The sequence below is a fragment of the Palaemon carinicauda genome, chromosome 1, assembly GCF_036898095.1.
Source record: "Palaemon carinicauda isolate YSFRI2023 chromosome 1, ASM3689809v2, whole genome shotgun sequence".
NCBI lineage: Eukaryota > Metazoa > Arthropoda > Malacostraca > Decapoda > Palaemonidae > Palaemon > Palaemon carinicauda.
The window spans coordinates 258,674,232-258,695,725 of NC_090725.1; the positions used below are offsets into that span (position 1 = coordinate 258,674,232).

Here is a 21,494-nt window from a genome sequence, read left to right on the forward strand (position 1 = left end):
CCAACTCCTTTGCAAGATCCAGCGTCCATTGAAGGTCCTGCAGACAGCGATGACGGGACGACGCTCTGAGTAGCCAGTCGTCCAGGTACAGGGAGGCTCGAATTCCTGATAAATGAAGAAATTTTGCCACATTCCTCAAGAGCCTCGTAAAAACAAGAGGAGCAGGGCTGAGGCCGAAGCACAGTGCTCGGAACTGGTACACCACATTCCTGTATACAAACCTTAGATACGGTTGAGAATCCGGGTGTATAGGAATGTGGAAGTACGCATCCTGTAGGTCGAGAGAGACCATCCAGTCTCCCTCTCTGACCGCTGCTAGGACGGACTTCGTGGTCACCATCGTAAACTTTGTTTTTACGACAAAAACGTTGAGCGCACTGACATCCAGCACTGGCCTCCAACCTCCTGTATGCTTGGGGACTAGGAAGAGACGGTTGTAAAATCCCGGTGATTGAAGGTCCGAGACTTTCACCACCGCTCCCTTCTCTAGCAACTGAGACACCTGCTGCTGTAGAGCTTGTCTCCTTGACTCCTCTCGATACCTGGGAGAGAGGTCTAAAGGAACTGTTACTAGAGGAGGTCTCCGTACAAACGGTATTTTGTACCCCTCCTTGAGCAACAACACAGACTCTCGGTCCGCACCCCTCTTCTCCCAGGCCTGCCAGAAGTTGTTCAGTCTGGCCCCTACCGCTGTCTGAGGACGTGGGCAGTCAGACTCTGCCACGGGAGGACTAGGATCCTCTTCCTCTTGCCTCTTTTACTGTCGGCACGAGCGCCTCCCCTACTGGGGGCTCTGCCACGAAAGGGCGGGATAAACCTCGTCGCTGGGGTATCGATCTTGGGTCTTACGACATAAGACGATGAAGGAGCAGCCTTGCGCGCCGACGTAGCCATCAGGTCGTGGGTATCCTTCTGCACCAGTGAAGCCGCAATATCCTTGATCAACTGCTGAGGAAACAAGGCAGATGACAACGGGGCAAAGAGAAGCTCCGACCTTTGGCAGGGAGTTACTCCTGCCGAAAGGAACGAGCAGAGTCTCCCTTTTCTTCAGGACTCCTGCCGTAAAGGTAGCGGCGAGCTCATTAGAGCCATCACGGATGGCTTTTTCCATGCAGGACATAATAAGCACGGAAACATCACGGTCGGCCAAAGAGATCTTCCTGCTTAAGGCCCCTAGCGACCAATCTTAGAAGTTAAAAACTTCGAAGGCCCTGTAAACCCCTTTGAGGAGATGGTCAAGGTCCGAGGAGGACCAGTAAATTTTAGAGCGTCTCATGGCCAGGCGACGGGGAGAGTCTACGAGGCTTGAGAAGTCTCCCTGGGCAGAGGCAGGAACTCCCAAGCCGAGAACTTCTCCCGTGTCATACCAGACGCTCGCTCTAGAAGCCAGTTTAAAAGGAGGGAAAGCAAAGGCTGTCTTCCCCAAACTCCTCCTGGTGATCAACCAGTCGCCTACCAAACGTAAAGCTCTCAAAGAAGAGCGAGAAAGCACTAGCTTAGTAAACGAAGGCTTCGAAGTAGCTAGGCCTAGCGTGAACTCTGACGGAGGCGAACGAGGAGCAGCAGTTACAAAATGGTCCGGAAAAAGATCCTTAAAAATCAGCATGATTTTTTTTAAAGTCCATAGAGGGCTGAGCAGCTTTAGGCTCCTCTCCGTCTGACAAAGTCCCCAAAAGAATATCAGTGGGAGGAGGATCCGCAACTTCCTCATCTGAAGGAACCTCGTCCGACAATTGCCGAGTCTCATGAAAAGGAGAGACCTGCCGCGGCGGCAACGCTTGACAGGCAATGTCAACAAGCAAAGGAGCAGCAGTAGTAGTAGAGGAAGCGACGTCACGCCGCTGCTGAAAGGACTGAAATCCTTGTGACTGACCAACAACAACAACTGAAGTTGATTGACGCTCGACGTCACGTCGGAACTGCCTTGACTGCATAGACTGAGCAGGCAAAACAACCTTCGACTGTGGTGATTGACGCTCAACGTCAAGTCGAGGCAACTGAGCCGGTCGGCGAACGTCAGGTCGGGGCTGCGGCGGCAGCGGCTGAACGTCAACACGAGACTGCGGCAGCGGCTGAACGTCAACACGAGACTGCGGCAGCGGCTGAACGTCAACACGAGACTGCGGCAGCGGCTGAAAGTCAACACGAGACTGCAGCGAGGGAGGATCCATGTCACGTGACTGACGTGAAAAACTACTGACATCACGTTTCAAAGTACAAGAAACGTCAGCACTAACGTCAAACGGACGAGTAAATGCTCGTTTGGGCGGCTGACGGCCAGAATCTCGATCAGCGTAACGGCGACTCGAAAGCGAAGAATCATCGTGAACCTGCTCAACGTTATACTCCTCCATAAGGGAGGCAAGCTTAGTCTGCATGTCCTGCAGGACAACCCATTTAGGATCAACGGGAGTCGGAACGGGCCGAGACGACGGTAACGTCTGTGTTGGCAAAACATTGCCTTTACCGCGACCCTCGGACCCCGTGATACGTTTGCGTTTAACAGGCGAACAGTCTTCCGACGACTGCAAAGGGTCAGAGCTGTCCCAATGGCTACAGCCAGGACGCTGGACCTGTCCTGAAGGGACTGACTTTCGCTTCAAGGGTCTAGAAACCTTGCGCCAAGGTTTCTTTTGCGAAAAGCCTTCGGATGACGAGGAGAACACAGTCTCACCCATCTTATGGTAAGGGCGATCTTGACGAGAAACGTCCGATACCAAAGAGGGAACGTCTGTACGTTGGTTAAAGCCTCTCGTCCCCTTAAGTCCTACGACATTACTTCTCCCTGGTGCAGGGGAGCCTGAAAGAGGTCTCGGACTAGGGGAGCGACAAGCACGAACAGACGAACCCTCGGTCGCAACACTAAATACACTTTGCGCACTTATCACTTTTTCACTACGATTTTCTTTCAATAACTTCACATCTGACATGAGTTGGTTACGGTCCGATGCTAAGGACTCAACTTTTTCGCCTAAAGCTTGAATCGCAAGAAACATATCCCGCATGGACGGTTCAGGAGTGCTAGTAGGGAGTTCAGGAACAACTACTACAGGGGAAGGATTAGGTTCAGGGGCATAGGAGGAGGAAAATTCCAACGACCTAGAGGAGCTTCTCCTCACCCTATCTCTCTCCAGCTTACGAGAATATTTATCATATTCAAGCCAGTCGAATTCCGACAAGACCACGCACTCATCACACCGATCTCCTAATTGGCAGGATTTACCCCGGCAATTAGAACAAACGGTATGTGGGTCGAGAGAGGCCTTGGGAAGACGTTTGTTACAATCCCTAGCATTACACTTGTGAAATTTAGGTCCAGGGATAGGAGAAGGGTCAGCCATATTGAACAATCAGAGAAAATCCAAAACAAATCCAAAGTCATCAACAATAAACACTAGCCAAAAAAGGGTTTCAAGAGTTTTAATTGAAGAAAAAAAAAACACCCGTCACAGCGAAAGCTCAAAAACAACCAAAATAAAGTACTTCACCAAAAAGGACGAAAACTCAAGGTCATCAGCGAGCGGAATAAACTTGTCGATAAGACCGACAGAGAAGAACTGGAGATGTTTACAAGTATATGTGGTATCTGGCCGATAGTCGCCGCTGGTGGTCACACTCGCAACCTTCATGGCGATCGCTCACGAGTTTTTGGTTTCTGTCGAGCCGTCCGAGACGTCAGCTATTATATATTCACCGGCTAAGTTTAATATTTAAAAATTATATATTCCTTTTATATTATAAAAAACTTAAATACTTTTGGTTTGTAAGTAGAATTTTACTTTTCATTCTCTGCAAAGAAAAAGAAATGAATATGCAAGTCATACTACGTAGTAACTACGTAGTTTACGTCATATGATTGTGACGTCATAGTGTTGGCGGAGTGTTGACCTACCGCCATCATGTTTTTAAGAGTAGGTTCGTTATTTTTACAGTAGGTGGAAAAAACTCTTAATCCTACCCCTTTCAAGTTATGAACATATCAATCATAACCCAACCACTACTCTCAGTCAAATTAAAACCAAACTAGCGAAAGCCAACAGTATATTGTACATCACCAAGATGACTGCAATTATACAGGTTACAGCAAGTGAAAAATCCAACGATGTTGCCAGCGTGAGCGGCAGGGAAGATCTGTGGAATCATGGAATGGTTCCAGGTACCTCACTGGAGGGCGCGCAGGTGGTACACCTGGCTACCCAATCTGCGATTGCCACGAGTTTTGAAATTTCTGCCGGACGTCAGGGACGTATAGCTATATATATAACTACCGGCTAAGTCAGATCTTTAAAATTAAGTTCTCTTTCAGTAGAAGGAGAATTATATGATTTTTCCTTTCCTGTTGCAAAATTTAAAACTTCCTTTTCATCGATGCTCCTATACTGGTGACCAGGAACTGCTACACACTTGCATGATACATTTGAGAAATGATCAGCCAGGGCATTGCTAACATCATTTGCTTCAGTCACATACTGACCATTCACTTTCAACACTGGTGGTGGGTTTGGGTAAATTTGCCTGCAATCTTTTATTTTCCTCCATACAGAAGATGGTGGTGTTCTACTGTTAATGGAGGAAAGAGAAGACACCCAAGACTGGTATCTAGCTTCTTTCATGGCACAACAGAACTGTGCTCTACTCTTTTTGTATGTTATCAAATTTTCATCAGTACGGCATCTACGCAATCTAGTCAGAGATTTTCTGGTGGCTCTGTGCAAGGCTGTTAATTCTGAAGACCACCACGGGACTGGTCGTCGTTTGAATAATCTCGTGGTTTTGGGAATCGAATAGATTCCTGCTGTATAGAGAGTTCCATTCAGTAGGTCTGTGGCATCATCAATACTTTCAAACTGTTCTGAACTCCCCTTGATTTCACTTAACTCACGAAATGTAACCCAGTCTGCCTTGTCAAGATTCCATTGTGGGGATCTTTGTAAAGGCAGACCCTTGTTGGTGTTTATGATGATTGGTGCATGATCACTAGTATGCCAATCACCTAATGTCCTCTAATCGAAATCAAGAAGGCAGTTAGAGCTTGCAATTGAAAGGTCAATGCATGACAAGGTACCTGTTTGAGCATGGAAGTGCTTGGGCTCTCCTGTATTAAGAAATCCGACATCCTCATTCTCCACAATTGATGAGGTAATATTGTCTCTTGTGTTTGCCAAAACATCACCCCATAAAGGATTTCTACCATTCATATCTCCCAGTAAAAGAAAAGGTTGAGGGAGTTGTTGCTCCTCGTGATGCGTAGGCTCGCGCTCGCGGGGACAGCCGGGGCTCGCTCGCGGGGACAGCCGGGGCTCGCTCGCGGGGACAGCCGGGGCTCGCTCGCGGGGACAGCCGGGGCTCGCTCGCGGGGACAGCCGGGGCTCGCTCGCGGGGACAGCCGGGGCTCGCGCTCGCGGACAGCCGGGGCTCGCGCGCCCGGGGACAGCCGGGGCTCGCGCGCCCGGGGACAGCCAGGGCTCGCGCGCGCGGGGACAGCCAGGACTCTCGCGCGCGTGGGGACAGCCAGGACTCTCGCGCGAGTGGGGACAGCCGGGGCTCGGGCTCCCGCGCCCGCAGGGACAGCCGGGGTGAGGACCGTGTTCTGGAAATACGCTCCATAAGACTCGCCAGGCTGACCATGTTGCGAAACCCCGACGGGAATCGCGGTCGCAATCGCCCTGGCGCTCACGCGATGGTAAATCAATGGTTTGTGCGTGGCCATACGTGGAAGCACCCATGCGCGGGCACGCAGGAGCGCAAACTAAAGTGCGCGAAGGAGGGCAGAAGGAGGACGACCGTGGTAGGAAGGGCGAGAGCTGGTGGTCGGCGAGCGATGACCCGTAGGCGAGCAATGGATACTGCAGGAATCAAGCCGACGTTCGCGCGACGGAACCCCGTCGGTCCGCGCGACGGGGCCCCGTCGGTCCGCGCGACGGGGCCCCGTCGGTCCGCGCGACGGGGCCCCGTCGGTCCGCGCGACGGAGCCCCGTCGGTCCGCGCGACGGAGCCCCGTCGGTCCGCGCGACGGAGCCCCGTCGGTCCGCGCGACGGAACACCGTCGGTCCGCGCGACGGAACACCGTCGGTCCGCGCGACGGAACCCCATTGGTCCGCGCGATGGAATACCGTTGGTTCGCGCGCGGGCGAACATTGGAGCGCATGTGCGTAGGCGCGCGGGCACGTGGGCGCGCAGGTGAGCGCAGGCGGTCGGGAGACCGATGGTGCGTAGGCAGGCGATGGCGCGTTCCGGCGAGCGATGGCGCGTTCCGGCGAGCGATGGTGCGTTCCGGCGAGCGATGGCGCGTTCCGGTGAGCGATGGCCCGTAGGCGAGTGAAGGCATGTTGGCAAGCGATGGCGCGTCGGCGCGTTGGCGAGCGGTGGTGCGTTAACAAAACGCTAGCGCGCAGGCGAAGAATTGCGCGGGCACATAGGCGATCGCTAACGCGTAAGAGCCTAGTGATGGTTAGCGCGCATCGCGCTAACAGAAGGCGCGCAGGTGCATCAGGAAGGTGAGCGCTGAAGCAAGCTGTTAATCAGGCGATCCTAGACGGTCAGAAAAAACCGTTGGCGCCCATTGGTGCGTGGCAGAAAAGGGCGCGCAGATGTGCGCTGGCGATTGAAGAAAGCTGGCGCACAGGACAGAAGTAAAGGTGAGCGCTGGCGAGCAGGAGGAAGATCTACGGCAAGACTCAGCTACCGGAGATCGTGGTCCACAGCAGGCGAGCGCTAGATCGCTACTTATGGTGTCCAAGGGAACTGACACGCGTGGCAGATCGATGGCGATCGTTGACGCGTAGGAGATCGCTGACGAGCAGACGAACGTTGACGCGTCTGTGGTCGCTGGCGAGCTGGTGATCGCTGGCGAGCAGAAGGCAACGCGTGGAATCCTGTGCGTAGAAGAATAGTCCTTGTCCAAGACCTGAACCGAAGTTCTAGATCGCGAGGGCGAACGTGGGCGCACAGGGCGTGTAACAGGAACCAACAGGAACAGCAGAGACGATCATCAGGAGAGCGCTGACTAACAGGAGAGCGCTGACTAACAGGAGAGCGCTGGCGAACAGGAGAGCGCTAGCGATCAGGAAAGCGCTGATGAGCAGGAGAGAACACTGCAGAAGGGCGCGCAGGGGAACCCTGACACGCAAGGGAAGAACCCCCGTGGGAGGCAACCCTTTGCCCCGAAGGGATCGTTGTCCGTCGGAAGACTGATGTCCGTCAGAAGACCGTTGTCTGTCCGCCGGGCGAGGTCAGACTGCTGTCCATCTGCACCAGGGGCGGAAGATCAAGAAGAAGGAGTTGTAGGCTGCATACGGAGATTCAAAAAGGCGCCTCTTAGCACCCTTATAGGGAGATGGGAGGCCCTTACGACGTAGCGGACAGTGAGCCTTACGGCGAAGGCGGCCAACAGCAACAACAGCAGAAGAGTCCTCCGAAGAGGAGTCTCTATGAGTGTACTCTCTCGTGAACGAAAGAGAAACACTTCGTAGAAGAGACGGGTCAGCCAGTGACCTAAAAGGAGCAATCCTCCGAAGAGGGGCTCCTGCAGTTGCCCAGCCCCTTGAGCGTAACTGCAGGTGCGACCGCTCAGCACCAAGAGCATAGTCGCACGAAAAAAAAAAGGCAAGAGAAGAAAAACTCAAGCCTGGATAGGAAAAACTTCCCTCGGAAGGAAAGATACCCACCCAAGGAGGCGAGCCTCCTGAGTGTTCTAAAATGAACTGGAGAGCTGCCAATCGTCACGGGAGTACTTCCAGGAGGAGACACGCCCCTGACGAAGATCAATAGGGGAGGCAGCAACAGCCGAATCCCCAGGCCTCAACAAGACAGCTCACTCCGTTGTCACATACAGAAACGAACTAGATCGGTAACTGTGAAAAATAAAACAAAAAATCATTAGTTAACATTCATTCCCCCGGGAAGGCTCCAAAGAGGAATCCTGAGGGAAAGGAACACAAGAATTACACAACAGGCACGTGCCCCCACAACCACTTACACTCACGGAAGGAGAGCTGTAACCAACACAGAATTATAACAATTATAATTATGTAACTAGGCTATGTAATTATGTAATTTAAAAATGAATGAACACTAAAGAAAGAACGAAAACCCCGAAAGGAATCGTTCTACAAAGCTGAAAAATCAACAAATACAATTTGATTCATAAACTAATTGAGACAAAACGTACGGCGTAGCAACCCCCCACACGGGAAGGAAGCTACAAAGGCGTAGTAAAAGTAACGTAGTAAAAGGGTGAACGACCTCAAGAAAGAGAGACAGAAAGACCGAAGTCAAACTCGATCGCGACCCATGAAATTACACCATGGTGGCCTAACTGCCGAGGGCTCCACGGAGATATCATACACTACACACACAAGCACAAACTCTGAAAGGGAAACTTACTGATTTCTATACTCAAATATATACATAAACATGAAAAAATGTTTAATATATATTGAGTAAAAGAAAAGTAAGTGATTAAGTAAAGACAAAACAAACAATGGCTGCCAAGCGAGGACAAAGACAGAGACGTCTGTCCATGTCCGAGCCAAAAGTGAAAGTGAAGCAGTTCACCGGTGTGTGAGGGGGTAGGGGTAGCTAGCTACCACTCCCCTACCCCCCTGCTAACTAGCGCGGGGGTAATACACCCTCGTTAAATTCTAATGGCTCGCCATTTCAGCTACGCTAAAAGGTAAACCCAATGTAAATAGCGTGGTTTGTATTTCGGTGACGGAAAAAATTGTGTACTCTGACTCAGACTAATAAGGTAAGTCAATAAAGATTTAAGGCTCAGTGTAAACTAAGGATACAGCATAATACTCGCCCACACGGTGAAAGCGAGTAGCACAAGAAGTACCACTTGCCAGAGCATAGGAGCAATGATGTAATGTTTAATTGCAACAAAGCGAACTAAGGTGGAGCAAAGACCAGTATGTGAATAATTTTCGCTAGTTCATTAACCAATGTACCCGTGGAGCTGCTCAGTGTAAACTAAGGATGCGGCCAAATTCTCGCCCCCTCGGCGAACACATGTACAGTATCACAATATGTAGGCTACCCCGTTTGTCAGAATCTAGGAGCAGTGATGTAATGTTTATACAGTATGTGAGCGAAGAGAGCCACAGTGGAGCTAAGGGAGTCACAGTGGAGCGAGGAGTCACAGTGGAGCGAGGAGTCACAGTGGAGCGAAGAGCGAAGACAGCCACACCGGAGCAAAGACCAGTACAGTACGTGAATAATTAGTAATAGTTCATTAACCAAAACAGGAGCGAGAACTTTCATAAGTGTTATTCCTCATATCTTTGCATGAAAACAAATTTTTCTGTTAGTTTTCTTGTTGTTTTGTTGATTTCTGCCGTTATTCTCTTCCGCAATTTGTTACTTTTCATTATCCCACTTTAAGCTCCTCAAATTACTGTTGGGTTATGGTAGGCTAATTAGAAAATCATACTGTTGCGGAAGGTATTCAGGTTAGTATACAGTATGATACTTTAATTTCTAGCAAAAATGAAATTCGCTATAAGAAATGGACGAGTGCTGGCTAGTTTGTTGTTTTTTCTCTATATATTTAATGGGGGATGGGGGCATAATAACTTAAATATCAGTCGATTTAAATGTGAAGTATGTTTTTCACTCTAAGTCCATTGTTTACATTTGAGATACTGAAGGGGACTTATTGCGCATGCATTTTCTCCATGGATTGTGGAACTTTCTGTGCATTTACAATGACGTATTTGTCAGGTGGTTTTTTTTAACCAATTAGCAGCTTACAATTACTTCTTCATAAGTTCCCGGATGTTGCTCTACAACAGCCATTTTTTTCATAAATTCGCCTTCAGTTTTAAGTTAACCATTATCTCGTAAAGATGTCTGGAAGGGTGAACTTAAGGGAAGTACATCAGTCTACTTCGAAAGTGTAATTACGTTCATGTCGGCAATTGCTTATGATGGAAATGCTCTCCGTTTAGTGTAAAGCTATTGTTACTCATGTGAAATTAAACAATAATAGCGAAATAAGGCCTCAAAGGTTCGATTGTGGCTTAATTTTCAGGGAAGGCCAGCACATTTTCTACTGCAAAGCTTTTGTAATGATTGCCAAGAAAACAAAAAAGGCGACGATGTCAATCATAAGGTAAGGAATTAGTTATGATTTACTTTTATATAATGGAAAGATTTATTTGTGATTTACTGTATCATAATCTAAGGATTTATTTGTGATTTACTTTAAGTTTGTGACCTGGGAAGGGGGTGTCCGGCTAGCGGTTGTGACCTGGGAAGGTTTGTGATTTGGGAAGGTTTGTGATTTGGGAAGTTTTGTGACCTGGGAAGGTTTGTGACTTGGGAAGGTTTGTTACCTGGGAAGGGGCTCTGGGGTGGCTAGGGGTTGTGACCTGGGAAGGGGGGTTTGGGGGGCTTGCCCCGGCTAGGGGTTGTGACCTGGGAACTACTACGTTAGGTTAGGTTAGTTTGTTAGGTTCTGTACCCTTTAACAAATCTCAAAAGTTAAATAATCATGTTTTGGACTATTTTCAACCATTTACATGAACCATATTTTTTTCCAACTGGTTACCTTGGGCTTATTTTGCATTTCTGACCATTACTATTGCTGCAAATCACACATTTATGACATTTCCCCACCCTAAAAAAACCGGCTTCCCACTGGGGTCCCCCATAATTATCTTTACATAAGGGGTCCAAAAACTCATGAACGGGTGGTTTGCCCCAATAATCAAGGTCAGAAATGCATAAAACACAAGATGGAAAGTAGGAAAAATATATGGTTCAGATATTTGGCTAGAAATTAAAGTATCATATATTTACCGGTGTGATGGCCCAGGATATATATTCCCCTGGGGGAACTTTGTCCCAAGACAATATTCCCCCCTCAGGGCCAAGATTCCCCCTTTGCTTGGTGGAGGTAACCATTATTTCGGATGGGGTCATAAAAGTAAGTCATTAATTTCTTTAATTTTAATGTTTTTAGAGTGCGCAGTTCAACATTACCTCTTGCTAGTACAAGTTTGTGACCTGGGAAGGGGGTCCGGGGGCTTGCCCCCGTCTAGGGGTTGTGACCTGGGAACTCCTAGGTTAGGTTAGGTGGGTTTGTTAGGTTCTGTACCTTTTTATATTTTGTGTAAAGGGTATATGGAAAAATGCTTTAAAATACACGTTAATATTATCGTAGCATTGCTAACGTTAGCAATAGCATCGTAACCTTCGTAACGTTGCGTAACATTGTATGTATGTGTGTGTACATATATATATATATATATATATATATATATATATATATATATATATATATATATAGCTACCCCCCAAAATTGGGGGAAGTGCCTTTGGTATATATATATATATATATATATATATATATATATATATATATATATATATATATATATATATATATATTTTGTCAAAATTACCATTGATTATTTAATTCATCAAAATAATTTCTCTGTAAGGGAGGGTGGGGTCTCCGAGAAATGGCCTGGGGGGGGGGGATATCTTAGGGCTGAAATTCCCCCTGGGGAAGTAACAGCCAGCGCTACTTTTTCCGGGGGGGAAATCGATCCTAGGCTAATTTTCCAGGGGGGGAATTTTAGTCAGGGGGGAAAAATTTCCAGCTACACCGGTATTCATATCAGAACACAATAAAACAACAAACTACTAGTGGAAAAAAAAAATTTCATGCAAAACTGGCTGGGTGGTACTATTGTAGTGTTACTGATTAAAGTACCATATATTAACCCATACTTCACTTAAAGATAAATATTAGATTTAAGAGCAGTTTAAATTTCACGCAGTTGTAGGTTTTACTCATTCTAAGACTTTGCAGTTAAGTCATATCAAAGAAAATAAAGAATACAAGTAAAATGCAATTCTTACACTATGTAGGCTACACACCACATTCACACTATTTTATGTATTATGCAAGAGTATTGAATGAAAAAATAGACAATGAATTAATTAAATATTTGTCAGCAATAGCTCTAATAACCTATCTATGGACAAAGGTACTATATAAAATAACAGAGTAAACTAGAGCCAAGGCAATGACACCTTAGCTCTACTGTAAAACAATTATTGGAACACTCACCAACATCCAGAGGTCCATGGCTGCTTCCTCTACCTTCCAGTCTAGGTATGAATTACTACTTCACTTCGTTTTTTTGTATTTTTGTAAATCAGTCTTTTACTCACCAACATCAAGCCCATCAGCATTGATCCTACTCTCTCCGACACCAGACATATCAGAGGCACCAATCTAACGTTGGAACTAGCATTACCAACACCAATCTCCAGCCTTTCTACACCACCAATACTATCAGTTCATTATTAGTTCTATCACAAATACCAACCATTACTTCTCGCATTATCAACCTTTCCTTCTTTAATATATAGTACATCAGGATTACCAACACTTTCATCACCATCATTAGGCTATTTAGCATATCACCAATCCTTCACACAGTGGGCTGGTGTCAGGATCGCCTCAACACTATACCATTAGGCGTGACAGTATTGCAAACATTTCAATCTTAAAAACCGAGACTATCAACACATCATTATTCTTTGTTTACATCTTCCATCTCCAACACAGCATACCAGCATCACCATTGTCGTCCTTTAATCACAGCCTTCGAGACATCAACCTCACAAACACTTTCCTCTCCAACAGGTGATATCTGCAACCCTGACAGTTCTATCCACCATTCTGAACTTGGCATTTTTGTTTCCCACTTGCATTAAACAAAAAAAAAAAAGTCAAGGGCTCTTCGCTGTCTACTGTCTAGCCTAGCCTTTGCGCAAATGAAATTCATGTCGAGATACAGAATCGTCACAAGACGCCTTAAACGAAAGGCATCAAATCCAACGTATAATGTCATTTTAGTTGATTTTCTCTTGAACAGCAGCTTCACTAAACATTCAATCCGCTGGACGTTCAACATAGTTTAACAGTTCGTAACAAGTGAGCAAATTGTGAAATACGTAGGTCACGGAAGCAACTTTAGTGTACGAAACATCTTGAAGGCGGGAAAAAACTAACCCTAAAAAGTGGCCGAATGGCTGATGACAGTCGGTGATTGGCTGAATCGCTTTCCGAATATTGGTATTTTCATGACATAAATAGTTAAGACTGATGTGCTCGGTTTCTCAATCCCTGATTTCATTGTTATTGGATGCGTTCTACGCGTTTGGGATAGATTTATCATATAATACCAAATTATAACAACTGCATGAATAAGGGGGTTTCAGGCATGTTTTGCTACACGTCGGACATCAAGAGTACTCTGTTGAAAGATTAATAATTCCCAAATAAATATTTCAGTTCACACACACACACACACACACACACACACACACACACACACATATATATATATATATATATATATATATATATATATATATATATATATATATATATATATATATATATATATATATATATATCAACATCAGATTACTTTCCTTTCCACACGGGTCTATTTTTCCCTGTTGGAGTCCTCGGCCTTGTAGCAGCCAGCTTTTCCAACTAGTGTTGTAGCTTGGCTTGTAATAATAATAATAATGGTTTCTCACTGATCCTGCCCGGTAATCGCCATTCTTTTTCTGCTTCTTTAACTTTTTCTTCTTTCCTTCCAGCACGAAATACTTGCAGGCTCATGTCGTTGGGAATAGACCTACAGTTAGCGAAGCATGAAATTTAAATCCATTTCTTGTTTTTTCTTTTGTCAGATTTAGTCTGACAACAATCACCAATATCTGTTTATTTGATCTTGTAACATACGGAAAATGCATTCTTTTATCCATTGCTGAATTTACATGAGCGCGTTGCTTGTTATCGCCAAAAGATATTATTAAAAATTTAACTTGAAATGAATACCTGTTATTAATCACTTTCGCCGATTTGTCTAACTGCACTTTATCGACCCCTTCAGGAACGGCGAATACTGTGACTTCACAGACGTCAAAGAGCAATAGCAGCATCGTTTTCACTGGAATTCGTGTGTCAGCTGCGACACTGAATGAAGTCGAAGAGGGCAACTTTGCTGAATACCACCTTCCTTCCGCCGTTGTCTGCGCTGTGAGGGCACTTTCAATCCCCTGGGGTTATTTGATGTGTTATGCAAACTATATGTGCAATATATATAACATCTCGCTGTCCTCTATGCATGACTATGATGGCTCAGATGTTCTGCACTGCTACACAAAACTTGGTAAGTTTGAGCGATTTTCACTGTGGCATTAAAAACTCCATCGATCATGTAAGACATTTATTATCGTTCATAGTCTAAGTTTCACAGATCGTTTTCTCTGGTAGTCATAACTTTAATCTATAAAAAAATATTCAAACCAATTAAATGAAGTATATTTTTTTCAGCTCGTTTAGGTGCCTTCTTGTGATGTAATCTCTACCTGGTGTTATAACAATAAATTTAACAGTAATAGGAAGAACGCATTGTCTGAGAAAAAGATGGCTAATTTTTGGACTTATTTCGATATACATACAGCAGTATTTTGGCCAAAGTTATATCGCTATACGCATCTTCAACATAAATCTGATACTGTGACATAATTATTTACCAGTTGTTTTCAAAACAAAATTTTTCAGCAATTGTGTTACTCATTATCAAAGTAGTAAAAGAAATTTAAACAAGCAACGATAGAAAAACCACGTAATTTTTCACCAACTCCTTATCATTCATTCTTTCCACATAACCGAACTATCAAAATATTCATATCCGTCATATTGCCCATACGATAAACCTTATAACAAGTCTTCATATGTCAATTCCTTCAATTATTTCACACTACACGGATAAATAGTTTCATCAGCGTTGTATGTCAGTCTATTGTTTAATTTGCTTAGTTAAAGTTTGTTTGTTATCACACGATCTTTGAATTAGGTGATAAACTTTTTTTTTTTTTTTTTCAATTGGAGAAAACCATTTTTAAACTCTTCCACGATTAAGTAATTCAAGAAAATGCACAGAATTATTTGAATGTTTCCAAAGCAGCATTCAGAATGAAGGGTAATATTGAACTTCACATTGTCAAGTCATTTGCCAATCTTCCCAGTTCCCCTTATTTCCAGCAAATGAATCCTCCACAACTTACAGGTCCAGTTTGTGTCGTAGGAGAAAGGATCTTACAGGAAGGAGACACAACTGATGTCAATTGTACCCTGAAAATCTGTAAGAATTCGACCATGGTTAATTTTTACTCAAGTAAGTGTGGCTTTTATAGGTTCATGTGTAGTTATTTTTATTAACCATGAATGGTACCACTCAGTTATGGAGGTAAATCTATAATGTAAATTTGAAGGCACAGTCAGCCGAGTTTTGGAAATAAAACAATGTGCTAAATTTACCTGCTTACATGAAAACGTTGAAATAAACGCTGGAATTTACGACTTTTCCATTAAAAGTAAGCTGAAATTTTTTATGCTACACAAGTAGGGCCTAATGATCATTCAAAATTGATACACAGTTGGGTGAACTATTTGATTCTTCACAGTGGTTAAATAAGAGAAAGACGAGAGTCACAGAAAAGATGGATTAAAAAGATAGCCTTGTGTGTGTCAATGACTAAAAACATATGCGCATTTTCTGTGAAAGCCAAAGTGAGTAAACATAAAAGAATTATTGAGATAGCTGCTCTCCATAGAAATGAAGTGTGAATGTTGAATACGAATGAAAGGGAAAAAGGTTAAAGACGTTAAAAGGATTTTTTTTTTTTTTTTTTTGCCCATTATAATATGGTGCAAGAAGAACAGTGAGAAATGGGTAAATTTCTTAGAACTGTTGAAAGTTTAGTATTGATGAGAAGAACAGAGGTATAATCCAGATGTTCAATGATATAAGAGGGTATGAGGCATTAGAAATGGTTGTGTATGGAATGAAAGACGTTCAAGGAAGAAAGGAGTTACAAGAACGTTTGCTGAATAGTGGCGAATGGTGCTGTGTGTGTATGTGGGTTCCATGTATTGCTAATGAATCATCTGTGTAGGTGTATGAAACTACTAATACTACAGATGTTTTACTGTACGAGGGGTTCGTTCATGATTCAGCAGTGGAAATACAAATGTGCTAGTGACTGCTATGTTTGCCTTTGAAACAATCCCCTGTAAGAGAGAATGCATGATATATATTGTACATACATATATATCCATCCATCTTGAAGGTATTGCAAAAGATGATAGAAAATTTGAATAGAGAAAGCAGAAAAGTAGGACTGAAAATTAATATGAATAAAACTAAGATGTATTGAGTGAAAATGCAGACTACCTATAACGGTTATAGATGAACCTTTAGACACTGTCAGTGAATATTCGTACAAAAGACAAACAGTAGGTGTTTTTCCAGGACATGACACCGAAATTAAAAGAAGCATAAGCATAGGATGGAGAGCTTTTGGTAAGCAAATTGAGATTATGAAAATTAAAATGCCACTTTCACTGAAAAGGAAAGTATTTAATCAGATGGTCCTACCAGTATTAACTTATACATCAGAAACTTGGAGCCTTACTAAAGCCTTAGAACATAAACTAGTAACAACTGAAAGAGTAATGGAAAGAATAATGATGGGGATAACACTAAGCGACAGAAAAAGAGCAGCATGGATGCCAGAGTAACCTAAAGGGGAGGATATTCTAACAACATGTATGAAAAAGAAAAGGACGTTGGCAGGACATATAATGAGAATGACAGATAATAGATGGACGTTAAGAATAACAAAATTGGTCCCTAGAGATTACAAACGAAGAAGGGAAAGGAAGAGATGACGATGGATTGGTGTACTAAGAAAATTTGCTGGTATAGACTGGCATCGAAAGACCATAAATAGACATGTGTGGAAGGACATGTCTGAGGCCTTTGCCCTGCAGTGGACTAGTTACGGCTGATAAGGATGATATATATATATATATATATATATATATATATATATATATATATATATATATATATATATATATATATATATATATATATATATTTGGTAATAATAGCTGCTTATGTACTGGAAGAAAGTCGTTTATCTAATGCTGCGATAAACTACTTGGATACTGAAATAAGATAAATATTTATTGCAAAATAATGTAGATTTATGTTTCTAAATTTCATTCTAACGCACAGTATTCTTACAGGTCCTCCTCCAAAAAGCTGTTCCGATTCCAACTTCACATTCACTGCAGGAGTTGGATGTATAGCTATTTATGCGAGACCTATGCAGTCGAGAAGTTTATCAAATACCAAATGCGTTTCTTTTTCGAACACCTCACGTCTGGTCATTCCCGAGTCTTTCGCTGCTCTGCAATACTATATGAATTGCACGGGTCATAGTAAGTCTTTTTGGTATATCTTAATAACTGCTATCAATTCCATCCTATTTTCATCTGTATTGAATTGAGGTTCGCACGTATCTTCGGTAACTAATGTCAATACAAGAATTCGACTGAATTACTCGCATGGTTTCAAGGGCTGGCAAATTATCGGATTTTGATTGGATATTCAATCATTGTAAAATCTTACGCGCTTTTTGAGAAAGCAATTGGTTTATCAATTTTATAAACATAGTATCACTGTATATCTTATTCATTCAGCATTTCCATTTGTGAATTGCTAAATAAACATTCTTGTCAATTTTTATGAGGCCTAATTAGAAATATTGCTTTCTTTTATATATATATATATATATATATATATATATATATATATATATATATATATATATATATATATATATATATATATATATATATATATATATATATATATATATATATTTATGTATATATATATGTGTGTGTGTGTATGTGTATGTGTGTATATATATGCACATATATATGATTATGTATTTATATGTATACACACACACCCATATATATATATATATATATATATATATATATATATATATATATATATATATATATATATATATATATATATATATATATATATGTATTATGCATATACTGTAATAATTATGTACACATATATGTACAAATATGATTACACTCATGTGTATTATAAAATTACATACATATATATAATGTATATATATACATAAATACATATATATATACACACATACATACATACACACACACACACATATATATATATATATATATATATATATATATATATATATATATATATATATATATATATATATATATATATATACACATACACACATGAGCAAAATCATTCCTTACTCTGATATGGAAGTGCTTGTTCAGAAAAACCTTTCATTCGAAAAAGTGGTTTTGAATAATCTTTATAAAGTTGCTAAATTTATGCAGTCTAATATCTTAGAATCTTTTCTGAGTTCCCAGAAAAATAGATTCCCGGCAAAAATTCTACCACAGTGACATCACCGCTGTAGTAGTATAACTAATATCTATTCCTATGAATTTGGTTCCCACTACCTTCCAAGAAAATTAATGTAACATAATTTTTGTAATCTTAGGATTTCATAACTATAATTTATAAATGTTATCATTACCATAAAATAACCCATAGGATTTATTTATAGACAATTTTGCATTCTCCACCAGGCTCCATGCCCATTTACATATAATTATGAGGTGAGAAATACATTAAAACTAACACAAATGCGTACGGAAAGAGAATTATGGTAGCAATCAACAATAATCGAGGAATACTGTGAAACGCCCCTCTCTTCGTTCATATATTTCTTTTTCTTTCAATGACTAATCTTCAATTTGAACTGGAAATTATCACAGCAAGTATAAGACATAAACATTTACATGTTCCAAACACTCATCATATAAACCTGAACTCCAATGTTTTCGTGACATATCTTACCAAGCAGACCCCTCAAGGGAAATAGGTGAAATTGGTCCATGTTACCTTTGAATGTCCACGGGACCTTGTTTTTCAAATGTTATGTTTTCTTATGCCATGCGATGCCATGACTACTTTCAAGGCGAAGGGATGGAGAGTATAATAGACTCCTCTTATTTGGATAGTACTCAGGGGGTGCATAACTAGAGGTCCTAAAACCATAGTTCATTCCATCAATTTACATGTAAATGGTTTGTATAATAACTAGTTATATCAAAATATTTGTATTGGAGTTGCCGGACATTTTGGACAATATGGTATGGTTCCAAGGTAGTGATTTGTGTACTCACTACAAAAAAGTTTTGTGTATGGACACCTGCCAATAAACTCAAATTAAACAGTAAACGTTTGGCTTTAGCAGTCTCTCACAGTCATGGGTCACTTTTTTGTTACACTATCTGGTTAAAATCAACTTGATAATATCCCTTGTTCTGATTTAAAACCTTAACTGAGCATCAGTTTCGAAGATAGGTCATCAATGGGTCTGCTGTAGTCATTCTTTTTCTTGTCATATAAAACACGTTATCCAGAATCTAGCTTATGTCTGGTTTTAAATTTTTAAATCTCTTCATATGGAATTTACCTTATCAAGCAATATTGAAATCGAAACTGGCCGAGTAGGTACAATTATAGCAGATGACATTAAATTTTGCTTTCACACTTCTTTTACCCCTCATCACAGTCATGGACTGATAAGACAGATGTACATGATCTAGAATTGTCTATAATTAGCAAAGGTTCTTTTAGTTCTCTAGATATTTCTTAGCAAATTAATCATAAAGAGGATTTTATTTAGAAATAAATCCAAAATAACGCTTAATTAATTATGTAAAGTTAAATTAGCATAGTTTTCTTATTCATATTCTTAATCCAGAGGCAATCAGAATTGTTACTCCAGGTTACTTGGCATTAAAAGACGAATCTTACGTTAAACTTCTCTAAAACACTTCGTTTAGATACATGATTTCCTCTGTGAATGTCACTGGTGTTACAGACTCTGTAGTATTTAGTGTACATTTACCAACAATATAAAGTTGACGTGTGGGCTTTCTAAAAAACGGAATTGCACAGATTTGCTATGCAATTACTATTATATGTGATTTTGCTATGCCAACTTAGCATTATTTTCGGAAAAATAAGATGCTAACGATTTTTTTTTCATTACATTTGCCTTTAGTTCAACAAAAGCAAGAAATACTGCTTTTTTATTCATATGTAATTACAGTATGTTCTTGGCAACTCCTTATCTTTTCATGCCATTTAATATTTCTAGTTTCATAATATAAACGTAATTTAAGAAAGGATTTTACTCTATTTCATTTAAATTGAGCAATATCATAATGCATTTCTTCTTCACTTAACTACAGATAGTTCATACTGGGTTGGTATCTCTAACAACAAATGGGATGATGGAAGAAACGTAGATCCTAACCATTGGGAAGATGGAACATCGACTTCGACTGACACACATGCCATCATGACAGCTAACTTGATGCTCAGGAAGGAGAACCCGGGGAATACACATGGAAAAATTTGCCAAATACCATAAAACCAACCTCACAATCACCTTGAAGCAATGAACCCAAAATATTGCACAATTGACACTTGAAATGAAACTTAATCATGGGGCATGGACCATGTTTTTAAAGTTAATAGCCTCATCTACTGTGATTCCAGCGTAGTATTAAAATTTGAAAAATAATGTTTTGATGTCTCTAAACCATACTGAATCCTCAAGATAAAAATTTAAAATGCCAGTATAGACATAGATAAATATATTGTTTTAAACAATGGGGCGATTCGTGTTACTGTTCTATTGCAGTAGTTGTTCTTTAAATACAATATGTAAGGAGAGTCTTATATATATATATATATATATATATATATATATATATATATATATATATATATATATATATATATATATATATATATATATATTTACACACACATATATACATACATATATACATACATATATATATATATATATATGTATATATATACAGTATATATATATATATATATATATATATATATATATATATATATATATATGTATATATACATATATATATGTATATATATGTATATATATACATACATAATGTATATATATATATATATATATATATATATATATATATATATATATATATATATATATTATGTATGTATATATATATATATGTATATATACATATATATATGTATATATATGTATATATATACATACATAATGTATATATATATATATATATATATATATATATATATATATATATATATATATATATATATATGTATGTATATATATATATATATATATATATATATATATATATATATATATATTTTTACAACTTGGTAATCCTAATGGTAGCGAAGATGTTTTAGTTGATAGCCAAGGCCTGGCTACCATTGTGTGTTACCTTCCCCATCTCCATCATTAAAATATGCGTGTGTGCGTGTGTCTATGTAATCATCTTCAAATACTTCCTATACAGCGTATTTCTTCTTAAATTGTATGATCCACTGTATGTGGGAAAAATCTTTTAACTTACATAACTCTTCAGGTAATATTTTCAAAATGCAATAATATGATTTGAAGTACAGTATGCCCAAGTA

The 21,494-nt window shown here is 40.8% G+C and overlaps 2 long non-coding RNA genes across 2 annotated transcripts in view; one reads left to right on the forward strand and one right to left on the reverse strand.

Annotated features, from left to right (window-relative positions):
* LOC137644539 (uncharacterized) overlaps positions 1-13,162 on the reverse strand; it is a 474,459-nt gene extending 461,297 nt beyond the window's left edge. Inside the window, exon 1 of the long non-coding RNA XR_011045163.1 lies at positions 12,083-13,162. This is a non-coding gene — a long non-coding RNA (uncharacterized lncRNA). The remainder of the gene's footprint in view (positions 1-12,082) is intronic.
* A 769-nt stretch (positions 13,163-13,931) lies between these two features.
* On the forward strand, positions 13,932-17,279 carry LOC137644545 (uncharacterized). The gene is made up of 3 exons (XR_011045164.1): positions 13,932-14,207; positions 15,111-15,218; positions 17,138-17,279. It is a non-coding gene; the product is annotated as an uncharacterized lncRNA (long non-coding RNA).
* The last annotated feature ends 4,215 nt before the right edge of the window (positions 17,280-21,494 follow it).